This window comes from Mustelus asterias, unplaced genomic scaffold, assembly GCF_964213995.1.
Source record: "Mustelus asterias unplaced genomic scaffold, sMusAst1.hap1.1 HAP1_SCAFFOLD_765, whole genome shotgun sequence".
NCBI classification, from domain to species: domain Eukaryota; kingdom Metazoa; phylum Chordata; class Chondrichthyes; order Carcharhiniformes; family Triakidae; genus Mustelus; species Mustelus asterias.
In genome coordinates, this window is record NW_027590713.1 from 174190 (window position 1) to 195195 (window position 21006).

At 45.8% G+C, this 21006-nt stretch overlaps 1 long non-coding RNA gene across 1 annotated transcript in view; it reads right to left on the bottom strand.

The window, feature by feature from the left end:
- LOC144487386 (uncharacterized) overlaps positions 1 to 16643 on the bottom strand; it is a 73793-nt gene extending 57150 nt beyond the window's left edge. The window contains exon 1 of the long non-coding RNA XR_013496403.1: positions 16560 to 16643. This is a non-coding gene — a long non-coding RNA (uncharacterized LOC144487386). The remainder of the gene's footprint in view (positions 1 to 16559) is intronic.
- Positions 16644 to 21006: the final 4363 nt, after the last annotated feature.

Below are 21006 nucleotides of genomic sequence, written 5' to 3' on the forward strand. Positions count from 1 at the left end.
GTGCCTTTTTCCCTTCCGGCCACCCCCAGTGAAACTATGCCTGCCCTATTAATATGTCCAGGGGATTTTCACAGTAACTTCATTGCAGTGTTAATGCAAGCCTTACTTGTGACACTAATAAATAAACTTTTAAACTTTATGTTTGCTTGTCTCTTGAATTCTTTCAGTTCTGAAGAAGGGCATTAACCTGAGATATCGAATGTTCACTCTTTACAAATGCTCATAGAATAGCCCTTCCCGCCCGGTGGGCTATTAATAGTCCCACCATAATAAATGGCAATTTAAATGGTCTGCTCCATCTGTTGAGGGGGGTGGTGGTGGTGGGGGGGGGGGGGGGGGGGGGGGGGGGGCGGTGGGAGGATGGGGGGTGGTGAGGAGACACAATGGCGGGGCCATAAAATCCTGGTCCTGATGCGCTCTTCCAGCCTTGTTTCTGTTTCAAATTTCCTGCAATTGCTGTGAATTTGAATGTCTGCAATGGCTGGCGTGTGGTGGCATCAGAGAAAGGAGGGAGATCAGCTTGTGCTTCACTGACACTCCTCAGCAGTAGTGACAGCCTTTAAAGTGCTGCTTTTGATGTTAGCTTTTTCCTTAAATTATAGTTCCGAAGCTTCTTAGTTTGGACGGAGCATTATTAGGCAGGTGTGTCAACGATCACATCCTTATACAGCAATTCATTAATCTTTCCTTGGGATACACTTTACCAGACAACTTTAAACATTAAAAGTAAGACAACATGATGGGATTGTGAAGACCAATTAGCGTCAGAGGTAGCCCAAACCAAGAAAAGTCTGCTTCACAGTAACGAAGCAAGAGATAGTATCATTGAATCAATATTTATAATTTACTTAAAATTATTTGCCACATTTGAATAAAGCCATAGCAAAATCTACTTCTTGTTTCCACTCAGTTAAATAGTATTGCATATTATAAATTCATAAGTTCATAAGACATAGGAGCAGAATTAGGCCATTTGGCCCATCAAGTTCGCTTCGCCATTTGATCATGGCTGATATGCTTCTCATCCCCATTTTCCTGCCTTTTCCCCATAACCCTTCAACCCATTAATAAGTTCATAAGATATAGGATTATCATAGCATCCTACAGTGCAGAAGGAGGCCATTCGGCCCATTGAATCTGCACTGACCACAATCCCACCCTATCCCCATAACCCCATGTATTTACCCTAGCTAGTTGCCCTGACATTGAGGGGCAATTTAGCATTGTAACCCGTAACCCCACACATTTACCCACCCACCTAACCTGCACACCTTGGGACACTAAGGGGCAATTTATCATGGCCAATCCATCTTTGGAGTGTGGGAGGAAACCGGAGCACCCGGATGAAACCCAAGCGGGAGAACGTGCAGACTCCACAAGCAGTGTCTTTTTATTATTCTGTCCAATGCAGCTGGCTACCTTCAGCCGAGCTGTGTTCCTATGTTTGGTGGCCAGGACTGCCGTGCTCACAGCGGTGATGTTAATGTCTACGTTACAATCATGTGCGTTTGGGGTTTGTGTCTCAGAAAACTGTCACTGGAGGCCGAGAGAGGGATGTGAGTGGTTAGTCTGGTTTTTAGGGAAGTGGTTTGATAACAAGGTTTGTTTGGTGGGTTCAGTTTTGGGGTTTCTTGCTGGGCCTGTTTGTGCTACTTGTGGTTACAATGGAGGATCAGTGCAATATTTCAAACTCTCAGTAACAATCACAGTAATTAAAATGACGATGCTCTGAACTCAGCAACATATGAATTGTATATGATAGTTTAAAGGATCACTTCATGTTCATTTCATTGTCAACATTTATCATGGTGTATGGAGAATAACAACATCGTTATCTACGTTTGTATGAGCCTCTCTCATTCTTCCATTAACTTGTCCAGTGGCAATGCTGACAGACTACTGAATCAAAGAGTAAAGTCAAATCTGTCCTCCCCAAACATTTACACAAAAGTGCACAAGTTGTTGGGAGACAGTAATCAGCAACATGAACAATAAGTGACCTTTGCCTTTAGCATAGCAGGCCAATTATACTTCCCCAGTTTCCCGTCAGTCAAACTGACTCTATACAGACCAGAGGTCAAACTTCTAGTGGATGTACTCACTTATCCATAGAATCCCTACAGTGCAGTGCATTCGTCCCACTGAGTCTGCACCCACTCTCTGACAAAGCATCCTACCCAGGCCCTTTCTCCCACTCTATCCCCGTAACCCCATATATTTACCATGGCTAATCCATCTGACCCATACATCTTGGGACAATTTTACCATGTCCAATCCACCTAACCTGCACATCTTTCGATTGTGGGAGGGAACCGGAGGAAACCCACGCAGACACGGGGAGAATATGCAAACTCCATACAGACAGTCACCCAAGTCCAGAATTGAACCCGGGTCCCTGGTGCTATGAGACAGCACTGCTAGCCACTGCACCACCATGCCGCCCATGGGAAAATCTAATGCATTCCTTGCTTTCCTTTATATTATGTGGCTGATTTTATACTCTTATGTCAGCGACATAGGACAGTTGCTCATTTGAGCCCTTTGCCAGTCTGCAGTGCTGTGGAGTGAGGTCAGTAACTTTGTACTTTATCGTAATGTCATTCTGCAAGGTCGTATGATTAGTTTATGTTTGTTCTAGAAGGGAAATCCCAATGAATCCAGTTCAGTTTGTAGTCAATTGTAACCCCCTATTAATATCCTGGGGCAGAAACTGAACTGGACGAACCATATAAATACTGTGGCTAGAAGAACAGTTCAGGGGCTGGGAATTCTGTGGAGAATAACTCACCTTCTGACTCCCCAAACCTATCCACCACCTACAAGGCACAAGTCACGAGTGTGATGGAATACTCTGCACTTGCCTGGATGAGTGCAGCTCCAACTACACTCAAGGACTATTCTGGACAAAGCAGTCCTATTGATTTGCGCCCCATCCACCACGTTAAACATTCAGTTCTTCCATCCCCGACGCAGTGTCAGCAGTGTGTACCACCTACAAGGTGAAATGCAGCAACTCACCAAAGCTTCTTTGATAGCACCTTCCAAACCCATGACCTCTACCACCTAGAAGGACAAGGGCAGCAGATGCATGGGAACGTTGCCACCTTCAAGTTCCCCTCCAAGCCACACAACATCCTGACTCAGGAATATGTCATCACTCGTTCACTGTCACTGGGTCAAAATCCTGGGACTCTCTCTTTAACAACACAGTGGGTGTACCTACACCACCTGGACTGCAGCAGTTCAAGAAGGCAGTTCACCATCACCTTCTCAATGGCAATTAGAGATAGGCAATAAATGCTGGCCTAGTCAGCGAAACCCATATCTTGTGAAAGAAGAAAGCAGAAAGAAAATCCCATAGGAAACTTTGATCATGTGCATAAACTTTGCAATCACCAAAATTAGCCCAAATCACCTGTTCTGCAAGATGGATGGAAGACTGGGCTTTTCAAAGGAGCAGTGGTGGAGGGAACAGTTCCTCTTGCAGCTGAACTTGAGTGGAAGAGCATGCGCTCAGCTGGTTTGTGCCATCGAACTTTGATAAATGCCATCTGGATCAAGAAAATTCCCCCTCTGACACTGGCCTCTCCTAGTTCCAAACGGAGTCATTCAGATACTCAAAGCATGCTATGGGGATGCCTCCAAGTATAAATATTTTCTGGAGCTGTAAGGAACATTGCTCACATCCCACTTTGCTATCTATCAATGGTGGCACGGTAGCACAGTGGTTAGCACTGCTGCCTCATAGTGCCAGGGACCCAGGTTCCATTCCCGGCTTGGGTCACTGTCTGTGAGGAGTTTGCACTTTCTCCGGTTTCCTCCCACAGTCCAAAGATGTGCGGGTTAGGTTGATTGGCCATGCTAAATTGACCCTTAGTGTCAGGGGGACTTGCTAGGGTAAATGCATGGAGTTATGGGGATAGGCCCTGGGTGGGATTGTGGTTGGTACAGACTCAATGGGCAAATGGCCTCCTTCTGTACTGTATGATTCTATGACTTCTCCCAACTCTTTTTCCTCCTTGCTTTGTTTCGTGATCAGCTGCAAAGCCTTCCATCACTAAGCTCTGGAATTCATAGAATCATAGAATCCCTACAGTGCAAAAGGAGGCCATTTGGCCCATGGAGCCTGCACCAACAACAATCACACCCAGGTCCTATCTATGTGACCCCACATATTTACCCTCCTCATCCCCCGACACTAAGGGACAATTTATCAAGGCCAACCAACCAAACTGCACATCTTTGTTCCCTCACTAAACTTCTCAATCTCTTTCCTTTGAGATGTTCCTTTAAACCCATACCTCTGACCAAGCTTTTGCCATCTGTCAAAGTATCTTTTTACGCAGCACAGTGCCAAATCATGTCAAACAATGCTTCTGTCAAGTGCCCTGGGAAGCTCTTGCTATGTCAATCACACTGTTTAAATGCAAGTTGTTGTTGATAGAGTCAAGGCCAATGCACAGGTGGTAGGGAAACCTTTCGTCACTTTACATCCAGTGCAGAGCATCATCTGTAGAACTAATGGAGAGGAAGGGGAAGCTAAGGTCTGAAATCATCAGCATACACACAGTCATCAGGACGTACGAGCACTGCTTAACATATCACAAGCCACGCAGATAGCTCAAACATCATTAGCAACGCCACAGGACTTCCTGAGACTTTTGGAGCTATTGTTCATAATCGTTGGCCTTGCCTCGGTCTTTAAAAGTTGACTGATGTGCTTACGGTCGCTTGGGGTGCACATAATCAGTATTTAACACAGGATGTGGAGTGCATAACAGGATGAAGTGTGGCAGCTGAAAAACATACCATAGTCTGACAGCATTCTGATCAGCTTGGTAATGTAGCACAATATAAGCCCAGCAACCCTCTAATCCTATTTACTGAACAAACTGAACAGATAATATTAAGCAAGCTTTATGAAATCCAATGGTGTACCATCATATTAACTCATCCAGGTAATAATAACAGACATAATTCCCTTTGCTCACTCATTTTAATGGAAAACCAGATGTGAATAAAAAGTGACATTAAATTGGTAGAAGGTTCCAACAGACTACTTTACTGTGTTTAACATTTGTTCAGTGGATTTCTAGCCCTCTGGATTAATGAACAATAGCTGAGTTATTAAGATTGGTGCTTTTGCTTATTAAGGTCTTGTCAAGGTCATGGCTGATGAGATAATGCAACATGGCAGAAGTGCATACTCAAATCTAAGAGTGATTGTTTGTACTGCAGATCAGACCTGGAATTATTGATGAAAATTTTTCATCTGTGAGGTTTAAGTCAGCTATGAAGGTTTAAAATGGGATACAGGTAGCACTTAATTGACTTTTGTAAACTGGCATAAAGACATTCAGCACTAGACACAGTCTCAGATGGGTCCAGAGAATACGTCAGTCTTGAGTTGGAGAAAATTGTACAGATTGCGAGGATAGTTAAAGAGGAACACACAGTATGGAAATAGATGTTTCAAAAACCCTCACAGGACACATCAGCCTAATAGGCTGATCTTGTCACGGCAGAAGTTTGAGGGAATTGAGGAGTGTTCGGGAGTGAGGGGGGAGGAAACCTTCAGTGTAGACACTAGTCTGCAGACACGTGACAGAACAACACAACGTGCGGAACTTTCCGGCCGTTCATGCCAGCGGGATTCTCTGGTCCCGCTGCAGTGAACGGAGATTTGGCTGAGCGCCAAATTCTTTGTCCTCGCTTGTGGTGGCGGCAAGACGTGAACAGTTGAAAAATTCCAGCCAACACCCGACCCCCTGCTTTATGCTCACTGAGTTTGAGTCGGGTTTGTATCAGATGCTTACCATGGGGATGTCACTTCAGAGCAGCATCTCCATAGATTCAACATCTTTGTAACAAGGTATATCCAGTTTTGAGGCAATGCATAAATGTTACTGCCCCTGTAAGCTACAGCCCTGTGCTGCATGGCAACCAGAGGTGTCCTCACTGCAGTTGGCACTAGGACCTGAAACCATTTGGGATCAGTCTGGTGGAAGACCACTTATTTTTAAACCATGTCCCCTAATTCTAGTCTCACACAAGGGATATCTTAACACTACCCACACTGTCAAGTCCCCTCAGGGTCTTATGTGTTTCACTAAGATCATGTTTCATTTTCCTAAACTCCAATGGATACAGCCCAGCCTGTCCAACCTTTCCTCCAGATAACCCCCTCATCCCAGGTATCAGTCGAGTGAACTTTCACTGAATTGCTTCTAACGCATTTATATCCTTTCTTAAACAAGGAGACCAAAACTGCACACAGCACTCCAGAGGTGGTCTCTCACCAATGCCCTGTAGAACTGTCGCAAAAATTATCCCAACTTTTAATATCTTAATCTCCTTGCAATAAATGACAACATTGCGTTTGCCTTCCTAATCACTTGCTGTACCTGCTCGCTAACTTTTTTGTGACTGCTATACCAGGATGCCCAGATCCCTCTGTACCTCAGAGTTTTGCAATCTCTCTCCATTCAAATAATAAGCTGCTTTTCTATTCTTCCTGCTGAAGTGGACAGGTTCACATTTTCTCACGAGTACACACCATCTGTCTCATTTTTGCCCACTCATTTAACCCATCTACGACCCTTTATAGACTCCTTCATAACTTTCCTACCTATCCTTGTGCCATCAGCAACTTCAGCTGCCTTATATTTGGCCCCTTCATACAAAATATTGATATCGTTTGTAAACAGTTGAGTTCCGAGCACTGACCCCTGTGGCACTCTACTTGTCAATGGTTTCCAAACTGAAAATGACCCATTTATGCCTACTTTCTGATTTCTGTTGACTAACCAATCTTTTATTCATGTTGCTCCCCTTTAATAAGCTCTTATTTTGTGCAGCAACCTTTGATGTGGCACCTTGTCAAATGCCTTCTGGAAATGTAAGTAGAGTTCAGATGAAAAGGAAATTCACAGAACAAAAGTCAACAAAGACAAAAGGGAAAAGCACAAAGAGAAATAGGTCAAGTAGAGAGATAGCCAGAGATAAGTGGACCTGTAAACAAACAGAGAATGATACAGTGAGGTTGAGATGAAAGAAATATGATAGTATCTATTAATGTACTTATAAGTCAAAATAGGATGCAATGCACTCATAGAATCACAGAATCCCGACAGTGCAGAAAGAGACCATTCGGCCCATCGAGTCTGCACTGACAACAATCCCACCAAGGCTCTATCCCCATAACTCCACATATTTATCCTGCTAATATGCCTGACACGAAGGGGCAATTTAGCATGGTCAATCAACCTAACCCGCAGATCTTTGGACTGTGGGAGGAAACCAGACCAAACCCACGCAGACACAGGAAGAACATGCAAACTCTACACAGCCAGTTACCCGAGGCCGGAATTGAACCCGGGTCCCTGACGCTGTGAGGCAGCAGTGCCAACCACTGTGCCACTGTGCCATCCATTGTACCATTGTGCCATCCAGAAAAATGAAAATGGAAACTAGGGGGAAAAAAGTCTATGGAAAGGTAAAAATCTAAACGGTTACCCCAGAGATGCTGCCTTTTTGAATGAGATCTGAAACTGAGAACACATCTGCACTCCCAAATGGGCATTAAAGGTCCGTTCAAAGATATTATTCAAAGAGTTCCCAACGCATTGACCCACTCAGGAAACACTTATAGTGACAAATTTCCCAATGCACTGACCAATATTAATTTCTCAACCAGCAGCGCTATGGTATTTACAGAGCTCTGGTGAAAGGTCATCCAGACTTGAAACACTGGCTCTGTTCTCTCTCCATAGATGCAGTCAGACTCACTGAGATTTTCCAGCATTTTCTCTTTTTGTTTCAAATTCCAGCATCCACAATAATTTGCCTTTATCGCTATATCTGGTCATTGCCTCATTGATTTTTGTGGGAGCTTACCTTTGGGTGGTTAGTTGAAGGGGGAAATTTCCTGTCACATTTCCTACATTACCACATAGTAAAATACTTGGTAATTTGGCAATCTCTGCAACATCCCAATACTTTGCGACATTGTGCAATTGTGAAAGGAGCTTCACTAAAGTAACATTCTCCTTTCTCTTTCATAGCCCATTGGCTTAATTCCTGAAATCGTTTCTTGCCGAGCTTCTTGAATTGCCTCTTATACAAACCACAACTTTCCCAAATCTCTCTGGCCCGTACCACACCATGCACCGAGTCCTGCTTTGTCTTCATTCCTCTCCTCACCAACCTTCAATGGCTCCTCACAAACTAACCCAGTGAATTCAAAATCCATGTCCTTGTTCGCAAATTCCTCAATAGTCTAGTCCCACCTGGCCACTGTGCCTCCTTCTACCCTACATCAGCCCTCCACTTTTCAGATTCTGAGCTCCCCCCACCTTTGAAAGTTAAGCCTTCAGTTGTTTACTTCCAACACTCTGGAACTCTCTATCCTTTCCAAATTGCTTCCATGCTCCCCAACTTGAAAGGTTTCTCCAAATATTTATTTTTTCTTCATGGGATGAGAGTGTCACTGGCTAGGCCAGCATTTGCTTCTCATTGCTAGCTGCCCTTGAGAAGATGATGGTGAGCTGCCTTCTTGAACAACTGCTATCCATGTGGTGTATGTCCTCTGTTGCAGCTCCATTGCAAAGATAAGCATGTTCTACTCCTCTACAATTTTAATGGAGTTGGGCCTGTTTTTTAAAGAATCAACTCAAGAGGTGTCATGAGCCATAGTCTGCATGAGAGAACCTTTTGAAAGTTCAAAGGGTCCTCATGTCCCTTATACCAAACTAGGTTGCAGTGAAATAAACATTTTTTTAGCAGAGTGGAAAACATTGAATGACTGACTGTATTTCACAGTTTTTTTTAAACACATGCTATTGTCACTATAGGTTTATTGATTCTATACAGTGTATCCTGAGTGGCTCAATGTCACTGGAAGGGCCATAGCTTGGCTGAGCAGGCATGCAATGCCAAGGGACTGGGTGGCATATTACTGTGCTTTTGGGATAGAATAGTTTCAATAACTCCTGAAGACTGTTAGCTAGAAACATTGGGGGTGATCTTATTAAAACAATTCTAAGTTCTGAACAAGTGAGAAAACGGGAGAGTTTTAGACTTGTTTCTTGAGTGGTTAAAAAAGCAATCTTATGGCACCAGTAAGGTGTAGGCAGAGCCTACTCTCGATGGTGGAGTTGGCTGCTGCGTCCAGGGGCGCCATTGTGCAGGCACCCCGATTTCCCAGTGTGTACTGGGAGATCTCCTGTCACTCCACCCCTTCCCCCCACACCCGCCATGGACATTGGGACCCATTGCTGATCGCTCCCTGTGCCCCTCACAACTCAATAGCCTGATTCTCCTTTCTCCCCATATCCTTTGATCCTCTTTGCCTCAAGTGCTATATCTAACTGCTTCTTGAAAACATTCAATGCTTTGGCCGCAACTGTTATCTGTGGTAGTGAATCCCAAAGGCTGACCACTTTCTGGGTGAAGAAATTTCTCCTCATCTCTGTCCCAAATGGTCTACCCTGTATCCTCAGACTGTGACCCCTTGTTCTGGATACCCCCACCATTGGGAACATCCTTGTATCTTGCATCTACCCTGTCTTGTTCTGTTAAAATTTTATAGGTTTCTATGAGATCCCCCCTCATTCTTCTGAACTCCAGCGAATACAATCCTAACCGATCTAATCTCTCTTCATACATCAGTCCTGCCATCCCAGAAATCAGTGATAATTATCAGTGATAAGATAAATCCCATGCTCCCGGGCTGCTTGCCAGATTTCCAAAAGGCCTTTGACAAGGTGCCACATTGGAGACTGTTAAATAAGTTAAGTGCCCATGGTGTTAATGGTAAGATCCTAGCATGGATAGAGGATTGGCTGACTGGCAGAAGGCAGAGAGTGGGGATAAAGGGGTCTTTTTCAGGATGGCAGCTGGTGACTAGTGGTGTGTCTCAGGGGTCAGTGCTGGGACCACAACGTTTCACAATATACATTAACGATTTGGAAGAAGGAACTGAAGGCACTGTTGCTATGTTTGTGGATGATACAAAGATATGTAGAGGGACAGGTAGTATTGAGGAAGCAGGAGGGCTGCAGAAGGACTTGGATAGGTTAGGCGAGTGGGCAAAGAAGTGGCAGATGGAATAGAATCTGGAGAAGTGTGAGGTTATGCACTTTGGAAGGAGGAATGGAGGCATAGCTTAATTTTCTAAATGGGGAAATGCTTAGGAAGTCAGAAACACAAAGGGACTTGGGAGTCATTGTTCAAGATTCTCTAAAGATTAATGTGCAGGTTCAGTCGGCAGTTAGGAAGCAAATGCAATGTTAGCATTATGAAGAGAGGACTAGAATACAAGAGCAAAGATGTACTTCTGAGGCTGTATAAGGCTCTGGTCACACCCCATTTGGAGTATTGTGAGCAGTTGGGCCCCTTATCTAAGGAAGGATGCACTGGCCTTGCAATGGATCCAGAGGAGGCTCACAAGAATCATCCCTGGAATGAAAAGCTTGTCTATGAGGAACGGTTGAGGACTCTGGGTCTATACTCGTTGGAGTAGAAGGATGAGAGGGGGGGGGATCTTATTGAAACTTACAGGATACTGCAAGGCCTGGATAGAGTGGACGTGGAGAGGATGTTTCCACTAGTAGGAAAAACTAGAACCAGAGGGCACAACCTCAAGCTAAAGGGACGATCTTTTAAAACAGAGATGAGGAGGAATTTCTTCAGCCAGAGAGTGGTGAATCTGTGGAACTCTTTGCCGCAGAAGGCTGTGGAGGCCTGGTCATTGAGTGTCTTTAAGACAGAGATAGATAGTTTCTTGATTAATAAGGGGATCCGGGGTTATGGGGAAAAGGCAGGAGAATGGGGATGAGAAAAATATCAGCCATGATTGAATAGCGAAGCAGACTCAATGGACTGAGTGGCCTAATTCTGCTCCTATGTCTTATGGAAAAAGATACAAACAGCTGATCTGCTCATTAAACTGGACTATTACCAAATTTCTTCACAAGATCTTCAAATTGCAAACAGCTTTCACATGCCGTACAAAGGCTGTACAACAGCTCGAATTAGAACATATGAAAGCCTGATGTCTACCTTCTTACCCTGGACATTTCACGGGCTGCATAGATCACAGGATCCGAAGTGCATCTACCACTGCCCCTCACAGAGGAACACTTGATTAATTCTGTTAGAGTGAATGATAATTCTGTTGCTCAGTGCATAGGTAATTGCTTCTTGTGACAAATAAAAACAAGTCAAATAGTGTCCAGGAATTAATTTTAAGGTTCACTAAAATGCGATAGATCGTTTACCCCACCATAGAACTGTAACAGCATTGGATGAACCCAAACCTTATGTGTAAAGTTTTTTCTTAGCAACTGCTGTTGACCTTCAGAATAGTATTTATATTGAATAAGATACTGGGAATATCCCCCGCTCTAGTGCTCAGGCAGTCTGAGACAATCTGTTTCCACTGCTGCTGGATCAATAATCAGAGGACACAGATTTAAAAGACTTTGCAAGTTGAGGAATTTTCTTTTTAAACACGGTGCGCTACATAGGAATATTGGAACAGGAGTGGACCATTCAGTCCATCGAGCCTATTCTGCCCATTCAATGAGACCATGGCTGATCTGTGGCTTAACCCTAGACAAACTGAGGCCCATATCCCTTAATATCTTCACTTAAACAAAACAAAATCTATCTCAGGTTTAAAACTGGTAACTGATCTAACGTCAACTGCCATTTGTGGAAGAGCATTCCAAACTTCTATCACCCTCTGTGTGTAACAGTCCTTCCTAACATCTCTCCTGATTTGTCTGACCCTAATTTTTGGACTGTGCCCCCTAGTTCTAGAACCTCCAACTAGTGGAAGAATATTGGGGGCAATTGGCAGCGCAGCAGTCTGGGAGACTCAAGTGGAGGCCATTTAGTGGGCTCCCCACTGGGTCCATGGCCTGAGCGCTGGATTTCTGATTACATCAGCTCTATGCCAGAAATTGGTGCTGAGCTGCATAAATTATTTAAATACATTTAAATATAATTTATATTTCATTCGCGGGCCTGGGACTGAAGGCTCTGGGCCTGCACGAGTCTCCCGCCACCGCTAGGAGAGTTTCACTCCAGCGGGGTTTTCAATAGCTCCCCACTTGCGGGGAGCAGCCTGACCCCCCCTGGAGTGAGGGGGCCACTGAGGCCCCTCAGAAAGTTGTGGGTAAGTGGGGGTTGTCCCCGGGCATTGCGAGCTTGGCAGTGTCAGCATGGACCCCTGGCATTGCCAGAGGCGCAAAGCGGCAATGCCCATAGCTCAGCTTGACACTGCCACCGGGCATCGAGCAGTGGCAAGGGGGCGGGACCAGAGGGGGTGGGGTCTATTGGGGGTAGAACCCTGAGGGGGGGGGGGAGAATTGGTGTGGGTGGGAGGTCCCGCTGCCACTCTGCACTGGGTTCAGTGACAGAGGGAGGGAGGTCAGCGATCGGGGCTGGTCATTATGGCGTGGGGGTGGGGGGGTGCGGTGGGGGGGTGTCGGGGTTGTGGGGGGGGGGGAGCAGGGGTGTTGAGGCTTGGCGGGGTTCAAGGCTGCCGGTAGGGGGGAGTTTGGGAGATCAGGACTGCTGGAAGATGGGGGTTGGGGGGGGGGGGGGGGCAGTAGATAGAGGCGGGCTGGGGAGGGGGTGGTGAGGCTGGCCCAGACATGTTCGGGGGGGCCAGTGATTGGCAATGACAGATCGGCGCATGCGTAGTGGCCCACTCAGCGCTATGCTGCCGGCCTCCTGGGTGGGAGTAGGCCCCGCCCTCCAGTTTTTTCATGTGAATTACGTTAGCGCAATCTGCAGTGCACAGAGTGCGGGAGATTCATATTCAAACTGCCGCTAAAAAAACCAGTGGGATTTACTCCAGTTTTTACGCGAATTTGACACTTCGAATTCTTTGGGGAGAATCCCACCCATTTTATTTTTATCTACCCCGTCTTTTCCTGTTAGTCTCTTGAAGCCTTCGATCAGATCACCCCTTAACCTCCTAAATTCCAGAGAAAACTGGTCTAATTTGTGTAGTCTCTCCTCATAATTAATCCCCTGAAGTCCAAGTGTCATTCTTGTAAACTTACACTGCACTCCCTCCAAGGCCAGTATATCCGTCCTAAGGTGTGGTGCCCAGGTTTGCTCACAGGACTCCAAGTGGGGTCTAACCAGGATTTTGTATAGCTGCAGCATAACTTCTGTGTCCTTATACTCCAGTCCTCTTGATATAAAGGCCAACATTCCATTAGCCTTCTTGATTATTCTCTGCACCTGTACATGGCATTATGAAGATTTATGCACCTGAACCCCCAAGTCTCTTTGGACATCCATTGTGTTTAACTTCATGCCATCTAAAAAGTACTCTGACCTATCCTTTTTCAATCCAAAATGAATAACCACACACTTGCTTGGACTGAAATCCATCTGCCACCGTTTTGCTCATTCACCTACTCTATTAATAGCCCTTTGTAATTTTATGCTGTCATCTACACTGTCCATAATGCTGCCTAACTTTGTGTCATCAGCAAATTTAGATACATGACTTTCTATGCCATTATCCAGGTTGTTAATAACAAATGAGGCCCCAGCAAAGATTCTTGTGGGACACCACTAGACATATCCCGTCAATTTGAGTACCTACCCATTATCCCTACTTTTTGACGCCTGCCACTTAACCAATTTCTCAGCCATGTCATGGGCTTCTATCTTAGTTAACACTCTCTTTTGTGGAACATGATCAAAGGCCTTCTGGAAGCCCATATAAACTACATTCATAGATATTGCCCTGTCCACTACCTTAGTCATGTCTTCAAAAAATTCAATGTTATTACTGTTACCATTGGAATGTACAGCCAAATAAGCTGAATAGAAATTTCCAAAAGACAACTGGATATATACTTGAAAATGAATATAAAAAAGGGAAAAAAGGTGGCTATAATAATCTTACCGAGGCCAGTCTTCTGTCACCAATCACCCTTTATTTACAGTGTGTTTGGAATGCCGTTCAGTGGCTACACAGTGCAGGTCAGCCCTGAGTCTTTCAACTGCTGGCCTAAGTGGAGCAAGCTGGATTTAAACCTTCCCGCTGCTCCTTCCCTAACGGGCAAGCCTCCATTTGCCTAATAAGGGAGCCTATATTCTCTGAGGCCCATGGGGAAATCTATTGACAATCCCCTGTGGCCATCATAATATTCTTCCCCCCTCAAGTCCATACCCCTGTCACGGCTTTTCCGCCACTGAGTAATCGACCTGAGGTTGACTGGAGGCAGTGGAGGCAGGACCGGATCAGGGGCTGTGAAGCAGATTGGAGACGGGAGCAACCGTAAAGCCACTGGCATTGGTTTCTCTTGAGGTCGCGCTTCAGTGGGGGCGCCAGTCTCTTCCGCTTCCATCTCGGAATCCGTGTCCTCATCATTCAGTGGGGCAGACGTGGGGGGGTCAACGTCCAGTTGTGGCTTGATGCTGGCAGTGGTTGTCCCCATGGCTGGTAATGAGGTCCGCACTGACACAGGCTCCCTACTCCTGAGATGGTCCATGTGTTTCCTGACAACTTTGCCTTGCACTTGGATGAGACGGGGCTCCATTTCTTTACCTTATGATCCTGGGGACCCAAGTGGGGCCATCCCCAAAGTTCCTCACGTGGACTGGGTCACTGGTTTTAGATGTTCTTTCTATCCTTGCAGAGTCATAGTTCTTCTGGTTCTCTTCTTGGGACTTGACCCTCCCTGCCAGGTTTGGGATCAGTAGGCTTAATCTTGTCCAAAGCCTCCATCCCATTGACAATTCCACTGCAATGATTCCTGTCATTGTCTGAGGGGTAGTCCTCTAGTTAAATAAAAATCGTGGTGGTTTGGTCTCTGTGGACACTGCAGGTTGCTTCTTCATGCCGAGCTTAAAAGTCTGCACCACCCGTTCAGCCAGCCCATTCAATGATGGGTGAGAGGGTGCTGTCTTAATGTGTTTGATTCCACTGGAAAGTATGAAGTTCTGAAACTCAGTGCTTGTCAGAGACCAGGACTTCAGGTATCCCATATGTGCAGAAACGTTGTCGTAGTTCCTCAATGGTAGCATGGGAAGTGGTGGAACCTCTGCAATATACCTCGAACCATTTGGAGTGCGCATCGGCCATAATCAAGAACATGGAGCCCAAAAAAAGTCTACATGCACTTGCACCCTGGGTCTACTTAGGCCACTCCCATGGATATAGGGAGGGCAAAGGAGGGAACTTTTGATTCTATTGGCACGCCTCACACTGCTTGACCAAGTTGGTAATATCAGCGTCAAGGCTGGGCCACCATACAATGCTCCTGGCTGGCATTTTCATCTTTGAAATCCCAGGGTGGCCATGGTGTAATTCCATAAGTACTGGACGTTGCCCCTGTAAAGAAAATATTTGTATGTCTATGGGGAAAAGTGGGGGGTGAGATATCACTAGGGTGAATAGCTCTGGAGGGTTGGCATGGGTACATTGGGCTGAATGTCCTCCTTCTGCACTTTAACCATTCTATGATTCTATGAAATGCATCTCCTTGAAACTCCAGCTGGTAACATCCCACGTGGGCAGTTAGCATCGCACCTCCCCGTTCAGTTACGGTGTTTTGATCAAAGTCAGTTGTTTAAAGAAACAGGATGTTGCTCTTCCCGTTACCCGCGAATATTCAGGACTCTTTGCACACTGTGCATACACAGATCAGAAGCTTCCACACTTGTGAGCAGGTTCCTATATGAATGGCTAAAGTTGGCGGGAGACCTGCGCATCCTCCTTCGCAGCCCTTCACTTGGAGATAGATGAGCAGTGGGTCAGGAATAAAAATGGAAAACGCTGGAACTACTAGGGGCGGCATGGTGGCACAGTGGTTAGCACTGTTGCCGCACAGCGCCAAGGACCTGGATTCGATTCCCGGCTTGGGTCACTGTCTGTGCAGAGTCTGCATGTTCTGCCCACGTCTGTGTGGGTTTCCCCCGGGTGCTCCGGTTTCCTCCCACAGTCAAAAGATGTACTGGTTAGGTGGATTGGCCATGCTAAGTTGCCCATTAGTGCCGGGGACTAGCTAGGGTAAATGTATGGGGTTATGGAGATAGGGCCTGGGTGGGATTGTGGTCGGTGCAGACCCGATGGGCCGAATGGCCTCTTTCTGCACTGTAGGGATTCTATGATTCTACTCAAGCATGTCGGACAGCATCAGTGGAGAGAAACGGAGTTAGTGTTTCAGGTCAATGACCTTTTACCAGAGCTGGCTAAAGGGTCAAAGGTCTGAGATGGCAAAGCCGTTTCTCACTACAGACACCACCTGACCTACACAGTATTTCCAGCATTTTCTGTTCCTGTTTCAGATTTACTGCCACGCTATATTTTGTCTTTGGTTTCGGGGATTAGGAAACATGACCTATCTTGTGAATTTGAGAGGCCAGTACAGCTTGAGATGAGAGGGTCTATAATTTGAGTGCTGCAGTGTGGGTTTGCGTGCGTGTTGATTGTACTGCGTTACATGTACAGGTGATTCGCTGCAAAAGAACATCAAAATATATAGCAAACTGAACCATGACTTACAGTTCACCAAAAAAGATACTTGTGATCAAAGTTGTACCATATCCGGAACAGCCATGCACTTTCGGCCTTGCTGCTGTTTACCGCTGGTCGGCCATCAGTACACTGGGGAGACAAAAATAAACATCCTCACTTAAGAATGGGTTACTTTAGCATGGGTTACTGGACAAGGATGTTACCTAATACAGGAGGAATGGAGAAGATGGATCATGTGACCTGAACAGTGCAGCGATGAATAAGCTTTCTCATTAGTATGCAAATTGCAACATCCAAAGCTGCACTGTGTTTTCAGCTGCGGAACCAGAGGAAATGAACCCTGCAGAAAGTCAGCAGACATTACAAAAACAAACCATTACACATACCCTATTCTATTATTTTCAACAAAGGATCTGTGACACAAAAGAGATTTTAGAGTGTGTGGGCTCTGATTCTAAAGGTGAGGGCCGGACTGTCCATGAATCCCAAATTTGGGAACATGGAATACATTTTAAATACTTTCTCCTGGAATCCTCTCAGCCCTTCAACTGGATCCATGAGATGACCAGTCGTTGGGAGTGGGAATGGAGGCTGGCTCCAGGGACTAATGGGAGAAGGTGTGAATGGGGGGTCATTGTCGTTTCCAGACAGCTTCTGGTGTGGGCAGGTGGAGGGGTCCAATACTTTCTTCCTGTTCCTCCATGTAATTTTTTTTTTACTTGCCTTTGACCTCTTCCGGCCTTTAGGGAGGTTCGACCGGTGTCTTTGACATCAAGTAGGCCACTCGTGGGTCTCTGTGAAAATCATTGCACGGCACCAATGGTACCATTGAGCCATGACATTTATTTTAAACTAGAAGCTCGCTTTCCCACAATGGCAGCTTCAAAATCCATGGAGTTGTCACTGGATTGGGAGCAATGTGGTTTTGGACAGATTAATGGGGTCAGCTTGATGTAATTCCTTCTGCGTATCATTCGCAATGGACGAGCATGGCTAAAAGGGGCAGAAGGTAATGCCCCAACCGGCAGCAAGTTTAGAGACAAGGGGTGTATTTAATCGGCCAGGAGGGTGAAGGTTGGGGACCCCACCATCTTCCTGGCATCTCCCGATTATGCCCTGGGCATGAAGGCTCATGGACAGCCCTTCTGCCCGGCCACTAATTGAGGTCCATAAGTGGGTAATCACCACAATGGAGCAGTTGCAAATGAGGTAACTAGATAATAGCCAGGAGCAGACATTCTGACTAATTTGTCCTTCTCCAGTCCAGGCACATTATTGCTCATCTAATGAGCTAATCTAATTAAAGCCAGAAAACAAATTTATTTTTACATTTCCGTGATTCACAAACTTATTGGCGGAGCTAGGTTAATAAAATAACCAGAGTATACAAACATACAGTTGAACTTACAAATTAGGAGCACAAGTAGGCCTAATCCACCATGACCATTTGATAAGATTGTGGCTGCTCTGATATTGTGGTCTCACCTCCATCACCCCCCCGCCCCACCCCCCCAACCCCCCATCTCACCTTTGACTCCTTTGTCAAGCAAGAATCTATCTAACTCAGCCTTATAAATATTCAATGACCCAGCCTCCACTGCTCTCTGGGGAAGAGAATTCCACAGACCAATGATTCTCAAAGTTCTCAACTAGTCTTATATATCTTTACATATTTCTAAACTTTGCCCCTCGTTCTAGTTTCTCCCACAAGGGGAAACATTCTATTAGGATCCAACCCATCAATCCCCCTCAGGATCTTATATGTTTCAACAAGATCACCTCTCATTCTGTTAAACTCTAATGAATACAGGCTCAACCTTTCCTCATAAGATAACTGCCTCATCCCAGGAACAAATCAAGTGAATGGAGGCAGTGGTGTCGTGGCATTATCACTAGACTGGTAATCCAGAGACCCAGGGTAATGTTCTGGGGACCCAGTTTAAATCCTACTACGGCAGATGGAGAAATTTGAATTCATTAAAAATCTGGAATTAAAAGTCTAAAAATGATCATGAAACCACAGCTGATTGTCGGAAAAACCCATCTGGCTCACTCATGACCTTTAGGAAAGGAAATCTGCCATCCTTACCTGATCTGGCCTCCATGTGACTCCAGATCCACATCAATGTGGTTGACTCTTAACTGCCCTCAGGGATGGACAATAAATGCCGGCCCAGCCAATGACGCCCACATCCCAAGAATGAATAAAAAAGGAATCTTCTCTCCACTGTTTATTTTTTCACAAGTATAGAAATTGCAACTGTATACAGCATTCCAGATGTGGTCTCACAAACCTCTGATACACTGTGGCAGGAACATCCCTCCTTTTATATTTCATTCACCTTGCAATAAACAACAACGTTCCATTTGCCTTGATTATCATTTGCTGTACCTGCATACGAATGTTTTGTGAAACATGTACCAGAGCACTCAGATCGTTCTCTACCATAGAGTCTTGCAATCTTTCTCCATTCAAATGAAATTTTGCTTTTCTTCCTGCCTAAGTGTATGAGTTTCCATTGTCCGCATCATACTTCATCTGCCAATATTTTGTCCACTCACTTAAGCAATATAAAACTCTTTGTGGACTCCCTTCGGAGCAGCACGGTGCCATAGTGGTTAGCACTGCTGCCACACAGTGCCAGGAACCTGGGTTCGATTCCCAACTTGGATCACTGTCTGTGCAGAATCTGCACGTTCTCCTCGTGATATTATTAAACTAGAAAGAGTGCAGAAAAGATTGACTAGGATGATACCGGGACTTGATGGTTTGAGTTAAAAGGAGAGGCTGGATAGACTGGGACTTTTTTCTCTGGAGCGAAGAAGGCTGAGGGGTGACCTTATAGAGGTCTATAAAATAATGAGGGACATAGATAGTCAATATCTTTTACCAAAGGTAGGGGAGTCTAAAACTAGAGGGCATATGTGTAAGGTGAGAAGGGAGAAATTCAAAAGGGTCCAGAGGGACATTTTTTTCACACAGCAGGTGGTGAGTATCTGGAACAAGCTGCCAGAGGTAGTAGTAGAGGCAAGTACAATTTTGTCTTTTAAAAAGCATTTAGACAGTTACATGGGTAAGATGGGTATAGAGGGATATGGGCCAAATGTGGGCAATTGGGACTAGCTTAGGGCTTAAAGAAAGGAGCGCCATGTACAAGTTGGGCCGAAGGGCCTGTTTCCATGCTGTAAACCTCTATGACGCTATGACTCTATGTGTCTACGTGGGTTTCATCCGGGTGCTCTGGTTTCCTCCCACAGTTCGAAAGACATGCTGGTTAGGTGCATTGACCCGAACAGGCACCAGAGTGTGGCGACTAGGGGAATTTCACAGTAAATTAACTGCAATGTTAACAAGCCTTACTTGTGACTAATAAATAAACTTTAACTTTAAAGGCCTGTAACTTCAGTGGAATCGCAATGTTGGATTGTCACTCTGTGCTCACACTAAATTCCTTACGTGCCTATTTCACCTGATCTGTGACTGAGGCTGGTTGAGATCCAGGCAGCACGGCTGTCTCTCAAGGTCGGTGTCGAAGTGTAGGAGAGTTGTAGGAGGAGGGCATGACCCCTTTTCTGCATACTAACTGCTGTAAGCCAGGCTAAGTTTAAATGTCCTTTGAAATTGACTGACCAGGGAGAAGGTAAGTGTCTGAGGTAAGCGGATAGGCTTGGGGGGGTGGAGAGATTGGAGGTTGGGTGGGGGGGGAGTGGGTGTTGGGGGAGGGGTGGACATTGTGGGGTTGGAGATTGCCAAACATCATGAGGGGTTGATCATTGGGGAGAGGGGACTGGATAACAAGGAATTGGGGGTGTTGGATGTTGTGTTGGTCAGACATCAGAGGGGTTGGAGGTCAGGGTTGGGGAAGTCCAGTTGGATGGTGGGGGAATTCCAGTCGGGTCATGGGGGTAGTTGGGCTTGGAATGGGGAAGGTCAGGTCAAGAGGAATAGCAGGGGGAATCAGGGGTGTGGGAATATTGTGAAGGGTGTCCCTTGGGGCTCAATGTGGTTGGCGGGGGGGGGGGGGGGGGGGGGGGCGAGGGGAGAAAGAGTATGGAATCCCCTAGGAATTTGGCAGTGTGGTGAGGTCCCATGAGGGTGAAGTCCCGTGAGGGGGCCGGTTTGTGTCTTTACAATCGTTGCCCAGAAGTTAGAAGAGGTTTTAATTCTTCCAACATTTTTGGGTAACAGCCAGAACCATCCAAACTTTGCGATTTAAGTCACATTTTCAGATAACTCCCAGTGCAGGGCAATTACCTACAAGAAGTTAGCATCGGCGTGCAAACCCTTCCCTTTGAAATTCCGAGACAGATTCCTTGGCCAACCTTTGGGGTAGCCCCCAAACCCCAGCGTTGGGGGACTTGGAAGTTACGGCACAATGTATCCTCCTCAAAGTATACTTCAGCTGCCCACGGAGACAACAGGCCAGACTTGCCCCTGCAACTGGGCTTTTCCAGAAACCTAAACGTATAACCACCAGGCTGTGGTTTAGTGG